The sequence below is a fragment of the Hyla sarda genome, chromosome 8, assembly GCF_029499605.1.
Source record: "Hyla sarda isolate aHylSar1 chromosome 8, aHylSar1.hap1, whole genome shotgun sequence".
Lineage (NCBI taxonomy): Eukaryota > Metazoa > Chordata > Amphibia > Anura > Hylidae > Hyla > Hyla sarda.
Window position 1 is genome coordinate 60114955 of NC_079196.1, and position 13877 is coordinate 60128831.

Genomic DNA, 13877 nt, shown 5'->3' on the forward strand with positions numbered 1-13877 from the left:
AAATATTTGTATGTATAAACAATTTTGTAAGCCTGTACGTATATACAAATTTTAGTGGAGGAAAACTATAATGAAATATTTCCGATTTGTGCAACTTGGCAAAATGTGAATTTGTGTTCTGAGAAGTGGTAGGGTATGCAGGGATATGATGGCTGATCAAGTGAGAGCAGAAAGAAATAAAACTCAGCTCCAGAATTTTCCCTTTAACCCCTTGCAGCAAATGGATGTTTATGAACGTCCATTTTTCCTATCACTTAACGCAAATGGACGTTTATAAACGTCCCATACATTTTCTATCACCATGCCACCGGACATGTAATCGCAGCTGTTCTGAACAGCTGACTGATGCCATTATGCAGCTGGGGACCAATCAGAATGATCGTGCTGATCGTTGTCATTGGCCAGTCAGTGAGTTACAGACCAATGATAAGGGACTTGCGGGATTCAAGACGGTTCTGGGCTGATCGGGTCTCTGGTGAATAGGGATGATCTGAGCTGTCAGAGAAAGCCCCAATCATCCTGAGGGATAAGAGCGAGGTGGCAGCGGCCACCTCATCCTATCCCCTGCCATTGGTCGGTTAGGACTAACCGACACAATGGCAGTTGGGGGGGGGTTAAAGTTGAAATCCCTGCTCTGCCCGCCCCTGGATGTCGGGGCAGAGCAGGGGGAAGATGTCAGTGGTGCCGGCACCGGCGATCGCGGCGAGACCAGCGGCTGGCAGTGGCGGGATCGGCACCAGAAAGCGGAGGAGGCAGCAGTAAAGATCAGCGGTAATTGATCTTCACTGCTGCCTTCCAGGAGTTGCCAATGGCTGTCTGGGCATGCTGGGAGTTGTAGTTGTGCAATATCTGGAGGGCCACAGTTTGGAGACCACTGTGCAGTGGTGTCCAAACTGTAGCCCTTCAGATGTTGCAGAAATACAACTCCCAGCATGCCTGGACAGTCTGGGCATGCTGGAGGGCTACAGTTTGGACACCACTGCACAGTAGTCTCCAAACTGTTCTCCTCCAGTTGTTGCATAACTACAACTCCCAACATGTCCTTCGGCTGTCTGGGCATGTTGGGAGGTGTAGTTTTACAACAACTGGAGGCACCCTGGTTGGGAAACACTAAGTTAAGTAACAAACACTCAGTGTTTTGCAACCAGTGTTCCTCCAGCTGTTGCATAACTACAACCCCCAGCATGCACGGACAGCCAAAAGGCATGCTGGGAGTGTTAGTAGTATGCCAACAGCTGTTGCATAATTACAAGTCCCAGCATTCCCTTCAGCTGTCACTGCATACTGAAAGTTGTAGTTTTTGCAATGGCTGAAGGCACACTGGTTGCGAAACACTGAAAGTTTGTTACCTAAATCAGTGTTTCGCAACCAGTGTGCCTCCTGCTGTGGCAAACTACAACTCCCAGCATGCACTGATAGACTATACATGCTGGGAGTTGTAGTTTTGCAACAGCTGGAGGCACACTGGTTGCGAAACACTGAGTTAAGTAGCAAACTCTGTGTTTTGCAACCAGTGTGCCTCGCGCTGTTGCTTAACTACAACCCCCAGCATGCATGGACAGCCAAAGGGCATACTGGTAGTAATAGCTTTGCAACAGCTGGAGGTTTGCACCTCCCCCCCCCCCCCCCCCCATGTGAAGGTAAAGGGTACATTCACACATAATAATTGGTAAAACACTACATATACACATACCCCTACACAGTCCGTCCGTCCGTTCCCCCCCCCCCCCAATAAAAAAAAAAAAGTGTCTCGTATATACCAGTATTGACGGACAGCCATTGACTGTCCAGGCATGCTGGAAGTTTTGCAACAGCTGGAGGCACCCTGTTTGGGAAACACTGCCGTAGGGTATTTTTGGTATCGGAGGCAAGTCTAATTCTTGCATCCAGGTCCGTCCCTATGCAAATCCCTAATTTAGTCCTCAAATGCGCATGGCACTCTCTCACTTCAGAGCCCTGTCGTATTTCAAGGCAACAGTTTCACATATGGGGTATTTCTGTAGTTGGGAGAAATTGCCTAACAAATTAGTTTTTTTTTTTTCTCCTTTTACCCCTTATGAAAAGGTAAAGTTGGGGTCTACACCAGCCTGTGTGAAAAAAAATTCACTAACATGCTGGTGTTGCCCCATACTTTTCATTTTCACAAGAGGTAAAAGGAAAAAAAGACCCCCAACATTTGTAAGGCAATTTCTCCTGAGTGCGGAAATATCCCATATGTGGACATAAAATGCTCTGCGGGCACACAACAGGGCTCAGGAGTGAGAGATCGCCATGAACATTTGAGGTGATTTGCAAAGGGGTGGCTGATCGTTACAGCGGTTCTGACATAAACACAAAAAAAACCACCCACATGTGACCCCATTTTGGTAACTACACCCCTCACGGAACGTAACAAGGGGTACAGTGAGCCTAAACACCCCGCAGGTGTTTGACGAATTTTCATTAAACTTTTTTCACTAAAATGCTGGTGTTATCCCAAATTTTTCATTTTCACAAGGGGTAATAGAAGAAATTATGTTACAAATTTTGGGGGGCTTTTTTCCTGAGTATATAAATACCCCATATCTGGATATAAAGTGCTCTGCGGGTTAACTACAATGCTTAAAAGAGAAGGAGCGCCATTGGGCTTTTGGAGAGAGAATGTGTCTGGTATTGAAGGCCATATGTGTTTACAAAGCCCTCATGGTGCCAGAACAATGCTCTCCCCCCCCCCCCCCACATGTGACCCCATTTTGGAAACAACACCCCTCAAGGAATTGAATAAGGGGTGCAGTGAGCATTTACGCCCCACAGGTGTCTGACAGATTTTTTGAACAGTCGTCTGTAAAAATGAAAAATTCTATTTTTTATTTGCAAAGCCCACTGTTACAAAGATCTGTCAAAGGCCAGTGGGGTGTAAATGCTCACTGCACCCTTTATTAAATTCCGTGAGGGGTGTACTTTCCAAAATAAGGTCAGATGTGGGGGGGTACATTGTTCTGGTAGCGTGGGGGCTTTGTAAATGCACATGACCCCCGACCTCCATTCCAAACAAATTCTCTCTCCAAAAGCCCAATGGTGCTCCTTCTCTTCTGAGCATTGTAGTGCACCCGCAGATCACTTTACATCCATGTATGGGGTATTTCCATGCTCAGAAGAAACGGGGTTACAAATTTTGGCAGGCACTTTCTCCTATTACCTCTTGTAAAAATGGTAAGTTTGGGAAAAAAACTGCATTTTAGTGGGAAAAAAAATTTGTCAACACCTGTGGGGTGTTAAGGCTCACTATACTCCTTGTTACGTTCCTTGAGGGGTGTAGTATCCAAAATAGTATGCCACGTATTTATTTATTTTTTTATGTTCTGGTACCATAGGGGCTTCCTAAATGTGACATGCCCCCAAAAACCATTTCAGAAAAACTCACTCTCCAAAATCCCATTGTCGTTCCTTCCCTTCTGAGCCCTCTACTGCACCCGCCAAACACTTTACATACACATATGAGGTATTTCCTTACTCGAGAGAAATTGGGTTACAGTGATATTGCAGAGGTGTATTCACATGGACATTTTGAAGCCTTTAATCCAAGACGCATAAATTGGGCATATAGCTGCATGCATATATATGGAGAACTTCTGAGGCTACAAAAAAATCTGCTCTGAGTCTAGTCAAAACTGTGTGCGATCTGTAAGGAATAACACATAGTATGTACTGTCATGCAAGAACTCTGGTACCGCTAATACTTAAGTTGGAACAGATGTGGGCCCACAACTTCTGAGCGGAACTTTGTGACTGTTCTACCTCTGCTAAACAAACACAACAGATATGCACAGTGTTTGGTTGACATCCACATTGATGGACTGTTAATATGCTGCTGTTGTCTATAAATACCAAACGCAATTGATACGTATCAGATACATATAGTGCGTGACTGTTATCCATTGTGAATGACTCATAATATGTTGCCTGTATAGTTGTTCTTGATACAAGCAAAACGCAACAGATACGTGCAGTGTGTATCTGACGTTTGGTTGATGTGCTGCTTTTTGCAATAGATCTATAGATGCCCTTTTGTCAATGACGTGATTGGGTGGCTGTGCAGTAGGAATATTTTTCTACATTTTTCAATATTGGCTCAATGAGGGAATATCACGTATGTGACAAGTAATCATTAACACATGGTGATTAGCCCTCATCTGAACATATAGATTGTAGTGTAAAAAATCATTACTATCCCACATGCGTACAGTAATAAAGGGATAGGGGATTGCTTATGCGCTACAGTATGGCAATTCATACTTTGTGATATTTGCATCTGTGTCTTTTGCGGCCTTATGGTGTTTTTTTGTATTAATATTTTCTATATCTAATAATTTTTATCTGGTTGAATAAAGTTTAATTTTAAGGTTCCCTTTTCAGTCAAATTTCTTTTTTTTTTTGGTACATATTGATTTATCAATCAGCCTTAGCCACTACGATAAATCTTGTGTGTTAGGGTATGTTCACACTTACCTAACTTACTGCAAATTTCACAAAAATCCACAGGTAATTTCATAGCATGAAGTTATTGAGCTTTGTGCTTGAAATTTGGTCTGTAGGCAGTGTATGAGTGTGAGTATGATTTCATGTATGAAAACTGACTATATTCTTTGCTTGGAATCCACAGTGGGTAAATGTGAATGTACCTTTAAGGTGCCCTAAACCTTATACTTTGGTGGCTTTGCCCAACTTTCTAAGGTGTATGGCAGATGACATTGGTGTAGATAAGGGTTGAGCACGTTGGATTTTTACTACCCAACCCAATTTTTTCAAAAGGGATAAGCCAGAGGTGTCTGCTGCTTATTCCTCAACTTCCCATAGAGAAAACAAAAACGTTCAGCAGTGCCCTAACCTCCTGACCACCCAATCAGACAAACGTACGTTATTGAAAATGTATGGCCACCTTAAGTTTACATTGGCTTAGAATTAGACATTTTTAGTTAATTCATCTCCTACAATAGTATGCACCCACAGTTCAGCAGCCTACACAAGTGGTGTCCAACCTGTGGCTTTTTAACAGTCCAAGGTTGGAAAGGCATCCCGGGAGTCGTAACAGATGGAGAGAGAAAGGTTCAGAGACCATTGGTTTATGCTAAAGTACAGTCACTATAGTATTGAGGGAAAACCCAGCAATACCTGACAGTTGTGGAAGGTATCCTCTATACCTCTATACATCACACCAATGAACATACCAGTTTGCTTAGTACAAAGATCCATCTTGACTGCAAAGTCAATGCACAGCTGTGTACCTCATATAAGTAAATCATCATGATGGAATAACTTTCAAAAATGGATTTAGTCTACTGCCACAAAAATAGCTATTTAACAGTATGCAATAAGGCTGCTTGCAGAAGCACATCCATAATACACGGTATACACTTCTATTGCGACTCAATCTCAGAAATCAATCACGGAGACTTATGTGTGCAATAACCATAATGCTAATCATTATATGTAATAGATCAGCTACATTAGAAAATGCTAGATGACCTTTTAAATAAATATAAATCCTCCAAAGGTTCAAAATTACTTTCCCTTTCTTGCTGAACCCTAAATCATTTGTTGGCTCCTCGTAACATTTGTAATATGTTAATAAAAAGAGGGGGGGGGGGGAAAGAAAAACATTTCACCCTGGGTTCAAGGGCTAGAGTTCATTGATGAAAACAAGATATGAACTAGCAAATACAATTACTGTGGTCATCCCTTCCATGTGACTTTGTAATAGTTTTACAGACTGGAATGTCGGAGCCTTTTTTGAATATGAAATAAGCCTCGACAATCCTGATTACCATTTTATGACTTTCTGTTGACTTTGCTCAGAGTTCCATCCAATTACTCTGTCTTCCTATTTTGCATTACACTTAATTGCATTCCAAGGTCACTTATAGCCCCAGTATCCTCCGCCAGCAATTAACATGATAGTTTGTCTACAAGGAAGACAATAGCAACAAAACAAAGTACGTGACATCCGTCTGTTGCTAGAGGAACAATTCACACAGAATTGGATGATGACTTTCCTGAGTCTTATTTTTTTTTGTAAAATATATTGGATTGTTTTATATAAATGGACACATATCATATTTAAATATGATACAATTTTTCAGTTAATAATGTGCTGCTTAAATTAATGATTTTAAATGGACGGAACTGGTGGTCTTAGGATACATAAAAAAAACAATGTTTCATAAAAATCCTGCATTCAGCCACTTTGTTTCTTAAAGGTAAATCTTACTATAATCAAGTTTCACAGTCAGCCTCCTTGACAGTACAGTGACCCCCCGACCTACGATGGCCCCGACATACGATAATTTCAACATGTGATGGCCTCTCAGAGGCCATCGCATGTTGAAGGCAGCATCAACATACGATGCTTTTGTATGTCGGGGCCATCCTGTAAACGGCTACCCGGCAGCGCAGACTGCTTCAGCTGCCACCGGATAGCCGTTTACGGTGCCCCATGTGGTCCGCTGATGATCACTTACCTGTCCTCGGGGCTCCGGCGCGTCCTCTTCGGGATCCCCTGCATCGTCAGTGCTCTCCATCGTCGTCATAACGTCGCTGCGCATGCCGTCCCATCATCCAATAGGAGCGGCGTGATGGCGGCGACAGAGAGTGAGGATGCCGGAGAAGCAGAGGCCTTGCCGGAGCATCAGGGACACCCCGGGGACGCGGCAACAGCAATGGAAGGCGACATCCAGGGCAGCGGTGACGGTCCGTAGCGGCGGGGACAGGTGAGTACAGCTTCCAATACCAGTGGTCTTCAACCTGCGGAACTCCAGATGTTGCAAAACTACAACTCCCAGCATGCCCCGACAGTCAACGGCTGTCCGGGCATGCTGGGTGTTGCAGTTTTGCAACATTTGGAGGTCCACAGGTTGTAGACCACTGTCCTATACTTTACATTGCACGGATCCCTCAACATACGATGGTTTCAACAAACGATGGTCGGTTTGGAACGGATTACCATCGTATGTTGAGGAACCACTGTATATTAAAAGGGGTTTTCCCATTTGGCAAAGTTATCCCCCGTGCACAGGGCTCCAGCAGTCAGAACCACTGTGATTTCAAGAACAAGGACTCCAGTCTCCTGTTAGAATGTTGCAGCTGGTCCTACAAGGTGAACCACCACTCTATTCATTCTCAATGGAAACTGGGGAGACAGCCATTCGCTGTACTTGTGTGGATAGGAACTTTCAGATGGCAATTCCACTATGGTGCTTTCTATAAAGTTGGTAAAATCAGATGCGTACCAGGTACTGTAATGGGCTACACTTGTGGCCCTTCTATGCCACCTTACTGGTTTGACTGTGAGACATATCCAAAGGCACTGTCTAAGCAGCCCCATGGTTTTCGCCTTGTAACCCATATACAGGGATCTAAACTTTGCTGTAGGAGGCTTCCAGGTCCAAGTTAGGTAGCGGTCAGTACAGTGAACCGAGAGACATCAGGGGACACCGAGGGCAGGGGACATATCCATGGCAACAGATCCATGGCAACACATGTTCAATGTACAAAGTTTGGGTTATACTCTGGAAAGGCAAGGTAGGTACAAAATAGTTGAAAGGACACATAGTCAGGAAACAGGCTGAGGTCTGCAAGAGTGAAAAATGTAGTTTTAAATGTCTCACGTCATATGGTAATGAGGCACAAGTAGTCATCGGGGTGTACTGCATCAGTAGTCATCACACAGCTCTGGACTGTAATCACTCCTACTCATGCATGATTGACGGTCATGCAAGGCCGAAGCCATTGCTCTGCTCCCTCTCTTTACAGAAATCTCACACAGCTCCAAAAGCAGTGATATATCTGGGCATGAAGCAACTTCTGGGCCTGAGGGAGCAGAGTGGTGACGCCAACTGTGCCCAGGCTGTCAATCATGCATGAAGATTCGGGTGGTGCTGACGAACCCAGATCAGGCACAACAGGAACCATGACTGAGGAAGCTGCCATGCGCAGCGAAACTCATTGCATCTTGGTAAATAAATCCTTTGTATGTTTCCCGTTGTGTCTGATCTGGGTCTGTCAGCGCCACTCAAATCTTGCTGCTAACTACATAGAAGCCTACACTATTCGATTGCTGAATTGAAAAGCTTGAGGGCTGCAGACAGTTCCCTACCTGATATTTTAACATACGCTCATCATTGTTGTGTAGGATCTACACAACCACACTAGGTAAGCAGCCGTGATTCATATATCTTTACCCCGACCTCGGGTATTTTTATACACTATGGAGCGTTCCTCCTTTCTCTTTTAGATTAATCATGAGTATGGGTGATAACAACCCAAAGCTCCAAGACTATTTCAGAACGATGCACATCCCACATGCCACCAGTTATACAGGGTAAAATCTGGTAACAGGTTCCTTTTAAAGTTGGGTTAAAGGTCCCCAATCAGAATAATGGAACCAAACATTACTTCAACATGAACTATACACTATAATGCTCAATAGCTGAGAGCACCTACTAAGGCAAATAATTTCTGTTTAACATAGTGGGGAAAAACACACGTATTCCGGTTGTGTTTATTTAATAATTTAGCTCAGATTGCTGTAAAATAGATAAAAACCTATACTCACCTTCCCCGCTCCCTCCACTGCTGGCCTACTCAGCCAGTCAGTGATCAGAGGGTTGCTTACCTCGTCCGCTTATGTTAATTAGTTTTATATTCTTTATTTTAATACAGACAAAAGCTCTATTTTTAAAAACTGTGAATACCTCACCCTCCCTCCATATAGCGTGACACGTTGCCCGGAATAGCATCAACACTAAATGACCACATGATAATATCCAGTTCTACTACATTGAAAGAAAAACAGAGGAACATAAACATTTCTAACACTGTAAAACTTTTGTCTCAAACCAGAAGACATGTTTATAGTCGTTCTCCAATTAATTAATACAAACAGTGAAGAAGTTATAGTCGCCTATAATAATGATCATCATCGCTACCGTTCTCGCACTGGAAACTAGTAAATTCTAATAATTAACAATGTATAAATTCAAATGCACATTGAAAGTAATTTGCCTAGTCACTATGTTTAAGCAAAAGTTGTTCATTAAATTTGCCTGCAATGAATATGCCGAGCTGAATGCAGCACATCATTTAATTTATGGAGTATGCTGGCCTGTCTGCCAGGCACCAGGGCAAGGAATGAATCATTTGTTGAGAAGCTGGCACAAAACATATAAAGCATGTCTGTGTAGCTATGCCACATCCCTACTCTTCTACCTCAGCAGCCGAAGGTCATATACAGTTCACAATCTTATGTATGACATTCCCAATTATACTGATTCAGTGGCAGAAATTGGAGAATCTCAGCTGTGCATGCACATTTAAAGGCGCAGAATCCCGGCACACTGTAGCAGTACCCTGATATGTTTCCATCATTTTAGCATAGAGCTATATACACATACGAAAACATTAGGCAGTAGCTCTCCTTACCACAATTAAGTTACTCTGACTTATTAGCAAAAATATTAGAGATGAGCGAATCGAAGCTGACAAACCTGAATTCATTACGAATTTCATGAAATCGTCGCTTCATTAAACTCCATTTACTTCAGTCCAGGCTCCAGGGCATCTAAAATGTCAGTACATGGGGCAAGGAATGCTGGGAATCACATGCAGGATGCAGCCTATCAGCAGCCAGTCACAGGTAGTTTACTGTTAAGATCAACGGTCACTCACCCATGTCAGTAGCTGGATTTGCGTCTGGACCCCGAGCGCGGTTTCGCTCCTTCCTCAAGAAGGAGCGAAACCGCGCTCGGGGTCCAGACGCAAATCCAGCTACTGACATGGGTGAGTGACCACTGATCTTAACAGTAAACTACCGGGACAATAAGGGTGACAGTGACCCCTATTTGGGGATAGGAATATACCACGTGGTGCCTTTTCACGTTGCCTAGTCTCTGAGCTATATTGGATAGTTATGTGGTCACTGCATATGGATGTTTTGTACCCACTGGTATATACTATTGTAGCTGCTTTTGTAACTCTGGTATGTTTATGTCTGCAACTTTGGCTTACATCCTCATAATCATTGATACTGTTTTTTAAAGTGTACTTTAATAAAAGTTATTTTTTTATGATTCAAGTGAGAGTCAACTTGGTTTATTATATAGTATAAAAAAATACCTACATCTAAGTAGTGAACTATTTTGTACCTGTTAATCTGTCAAGGGCCTAGATACTGTGAAAGTCCAGGCAAAAGTAATCACGGGCTGGTGTTTTACTAAAATATGTTTTTTAAGCATACTGTACCACATTTTTCTGCCCTCTTAAGTGCATACCACATACGTACATCTAAGTAGTGTACTCTTTTGTACCTGTTAATCTGTCAAGGGCCTAGATACTGTCAAAGTCCAGGCAACAAGGGCGAGTGGCAGCAGGAGTTACAGCGAGAGGCCTGAGCTCCCGTTATCAGCTAGTGGTCGTGTATCGACCGGCAACCCATCTGCCTTCATCGATTGGTTAACAAGGTCATCCACTTCATCACAAGTGACATCTGGAGCGAAAGCCCGCTCGGGGTCCAGACGCAAATCCAGCTACTGACATGGGTGAGTGGCCACTGATCTTAACAGTAAAGTACCGGGACAATAAGGGTGACAGTGACCCCTATTTGGGGATAGGAATATACCACGTGGTGCCTTTTCACATTGCCTAGTCTCTGAGCTATATTGGATAGTTATGTGATCACTGCATATGGATGTTTTGTACCCACTGGTATATACTATTGTAGCTGCTTTTGTAACTCTGGTCTGTTTATGTCTGCAACTAAGGAGGAGTTAGCAGAAGAAGAAATCCACACAGGCACAGTAAGACGTGGAGAAGCAGAGTTCACACCTAGAGCTGTCTCACCTTTGTGCGGAATCGGAGTGCGTCTTTCCTGACGCGGAGGACGGATAGAACAATCCTTCAGGAAGTGTTCGGTACTGGCACAGTACAGGCATAGATTCTCATTGCGGCGTGTCCTCTCTTGTAGGGTCAGGCGAGACCGGTCTACTTGCATAGCCTCCACGGCAGAAGGCACAGGAACAGATTGCAGTGGACTTGAGAAGAGAGGATCCGGGGAGAGAAATTGCCTGGTGCGAACAAAGTCCATATCCTGACGGAGCTCCTGGCGTCTTTCGGAAAAACGCATGTCAATGCGGGGGGCCAAATGGATAAGTTCATGCAGGTTGGCAGGAATTTCTCGTGCGGCCAGCACATCTTTGATGTTACTGGATAGGCCTTTTTTGAAGGTCGCGCAGAGGGCCTCATTGTTCCAAGATAATTCAGAGGCGAGGGTACGAAATTGGATGGCGTATTCGCCCACTGAAGAATTTCCTTGGACAAGGTTCAACAAGGCAGTTTCGGCAGAAGAGGCTCGGGCTGGTTCCCCGAAGACACTACGAACCTCAGCGAAGAAGGACTGAACAGTGGCAGTGACAGGATCCTTGCGGTCCCAGAGCGGTGTGGCCCATGACAAGGCCTTCCCAGACAGGAGACTAACCACGAAAGCCACCTTTGACCGTTCTGTGGGAAATTGGTCCGACATCATCTCCAAATGCAGGGAACATTGCGAGAGAAAACCACGGCATTGTTTAGAGTCCCCATCAAATTTGTCCGGCAGGGACAAGCGGAGGCTGGAAGCAGCCACTCGCTGCGGAGGAGGTGCAGGAGCTGGCGGAGGAGATGGTTGCTGAAGCTGTGGTAAAAGTTGTTGCAGCATAACAGTCAGTTGAGACAGCTGATGTCCTTGTTGCGCTATCTGTTGAGACTGCTGGGCGACCACCGTGGTAAGGTCAGCGACAACTGGCAGCGGAACCTCAGCGGGATCCATGGCCGGATCTACTGTCAGGATCCGGGTACTGTGAGGATACTGGTGGTGGATCCTCTGTGTCAGTGGGGTGATGACGTGGGCCGTACCAGGGGAAGGGACTCTAAGGGGTTATTGGTATTCACCAGAGCCCGCCGCAAAGCGGGATGGACTTGCTGTGGCAGGTAACCCCCAGGTCGTTCCACCTGATAGCGACTCAACCCCGACTGACGGCTGAGATAGGCGCGGTACAAAGGATTAGGCAAGAGCAAGGTCGGAAGTAGCAGAAGGTCAGGGCAGGCAGCAAGGATCGCAGTCAGGGGCAACGGCAGAAGGTCTGGAACACTGGCTTGGGACACACAAGGAACGCTTTCACTGGCACAATGGCAACAAGATCCGGCAATACTGGGAAGGGGAAGTGAGGTAATATAGGCTAGGGCACAGGTGAAGTTACTAATTGGGCCAGGCGCCAATCAGCGGCGCACTGGCCCTTTAAATCGCAGAGAGCCGGCAAGCGCACCCTGGGGAGCGGGGCCACGCACGCCGGGACTGGACAAACGGGGAACAGGTCGGGTAAGCAGGCTGGGACTGCCAGAGACACTAGCGCAGCGCTCCCGGTCAGTAGGTCTGAACGGGACGCTGTGACAAGGTAAAGGAGGAGCGGGGACCCGGAGCGCTCGGCGTAACATATATACCACCACGGAGGACACGTACCAAAGTGTTCTAAGGCATCTGAGAATTATATTAACTATTTTGGGACAGTTAGGACTACTATTCCCATCATGGACAGACTCTGCCCATGATGGGAGTTGTTGTCCAGGGGCTGAGGTTTCAGATCGCACAGGGCCATTCTCCAGATACCCACTGCGATACGCATTTATTAACAGTAAAAGCCGGCAGTACATGCGGCTCCACTGCGCTGCCCACTGGCTCCTGTATACTGTATAACATTTCATAATCCCCGCCCGGGAGACGAGAACTCTGATTGGTGAAAATCTATTCACCAATCAGAGCTCCTGTCTCCCGGTGGGGATTATGAAGAAGGGGGCGAAAATGAGCAGGGGGAGGATGATGAGGCAGAGGGGGGTAATGATGAGCAGGGGGGATTATGAGCAAGGGGGGGAAATAATGTGCAGGGGGATTATGAGCAGCGGGAATGATGAATCAGAGGGGGGGGTGATGCGCTGAGGGAAATGATGAGCAAGGGGAATCACAGGGGAAAGGAGGCACACAGAGGATCAGAGGGGGGGTAAATGTGGCACAGGGGCTGATAAAAGGGGAGGAATGATGTGGCACGGGGAAGAGGGGGGTGGGCAAACTGAGGAGCAGGGGGAATCGAAGTTGGGGGAATGATGAGGCATATAGTTCAGAGCTTCCAAGTAATTAATTTTGCATACATTTTTTTTCCTCATATTTTCCTGTGAATATGAGGGTGTGTGTTATCCGCCAATAAAAGATGTATACAGTGGCCTGGAGCCGTCGGGCCGCGCAGTGGAGCCGCATGTGCCGCTGGCTTTTAAAGTTAATAAATGTGGATCACAGCAGGTCTCTGGAGAATGAACTGCTGTGATCCATTATGCAAAACACATAATGAGAACATAGTCAAGCCTGGACTGTGTAGCTCTGCCCCCTGATGAAGTCATCACTAGGAGGCTGAGCAGTAAAGGTCACAGGGGGGTCTCAGGAGTGACCCCCTTTCGATATGTCCCTCTGCCCTTTGACTACTACTCCCATCATGGGGCAGACTCTGTTCATGATGGGAGTTATAGTCCAGGAGCTGAGGGGTGGATTGAAAGGGGGCTCACTCCTGCAACCTTTACTGCTCTGCCCCCTAGTAATGATGTAATTAAGGGGTGGGGCTACACAGTTCAGACCTGACTATGTTCTCATTATGCGTTTTGCATAATGGGTACAGAGCCTTTCTGCCAGTGTGTTCCCAAACAGGGAGGCTCCAGTTGTTGTTTAACTACAGCCCCCCATGATAGGAGTTGTAGTTTAGCAAAAATTGGAGGCTCCCTGTTTAGGAACACACAGTATTATGTGCGCTCTCCAAAAATGTACTAAC

The 13877-nt window shown here is 45.4% G+C and overlaps 1 long non-coding RNA gene across 1 annotated transcript in view; it reads left to right on the forward strand.

Moving 5' to 3' along the window:
• Positions 1-13877, forward strand: part of LOC130284675 (uncharacterized) — a 106878-nt gene that overhangs the window by 92868 nt on the left and 133 nt on the right. The gene's annotated exons all lie outside the window — the stretch shown is intronic.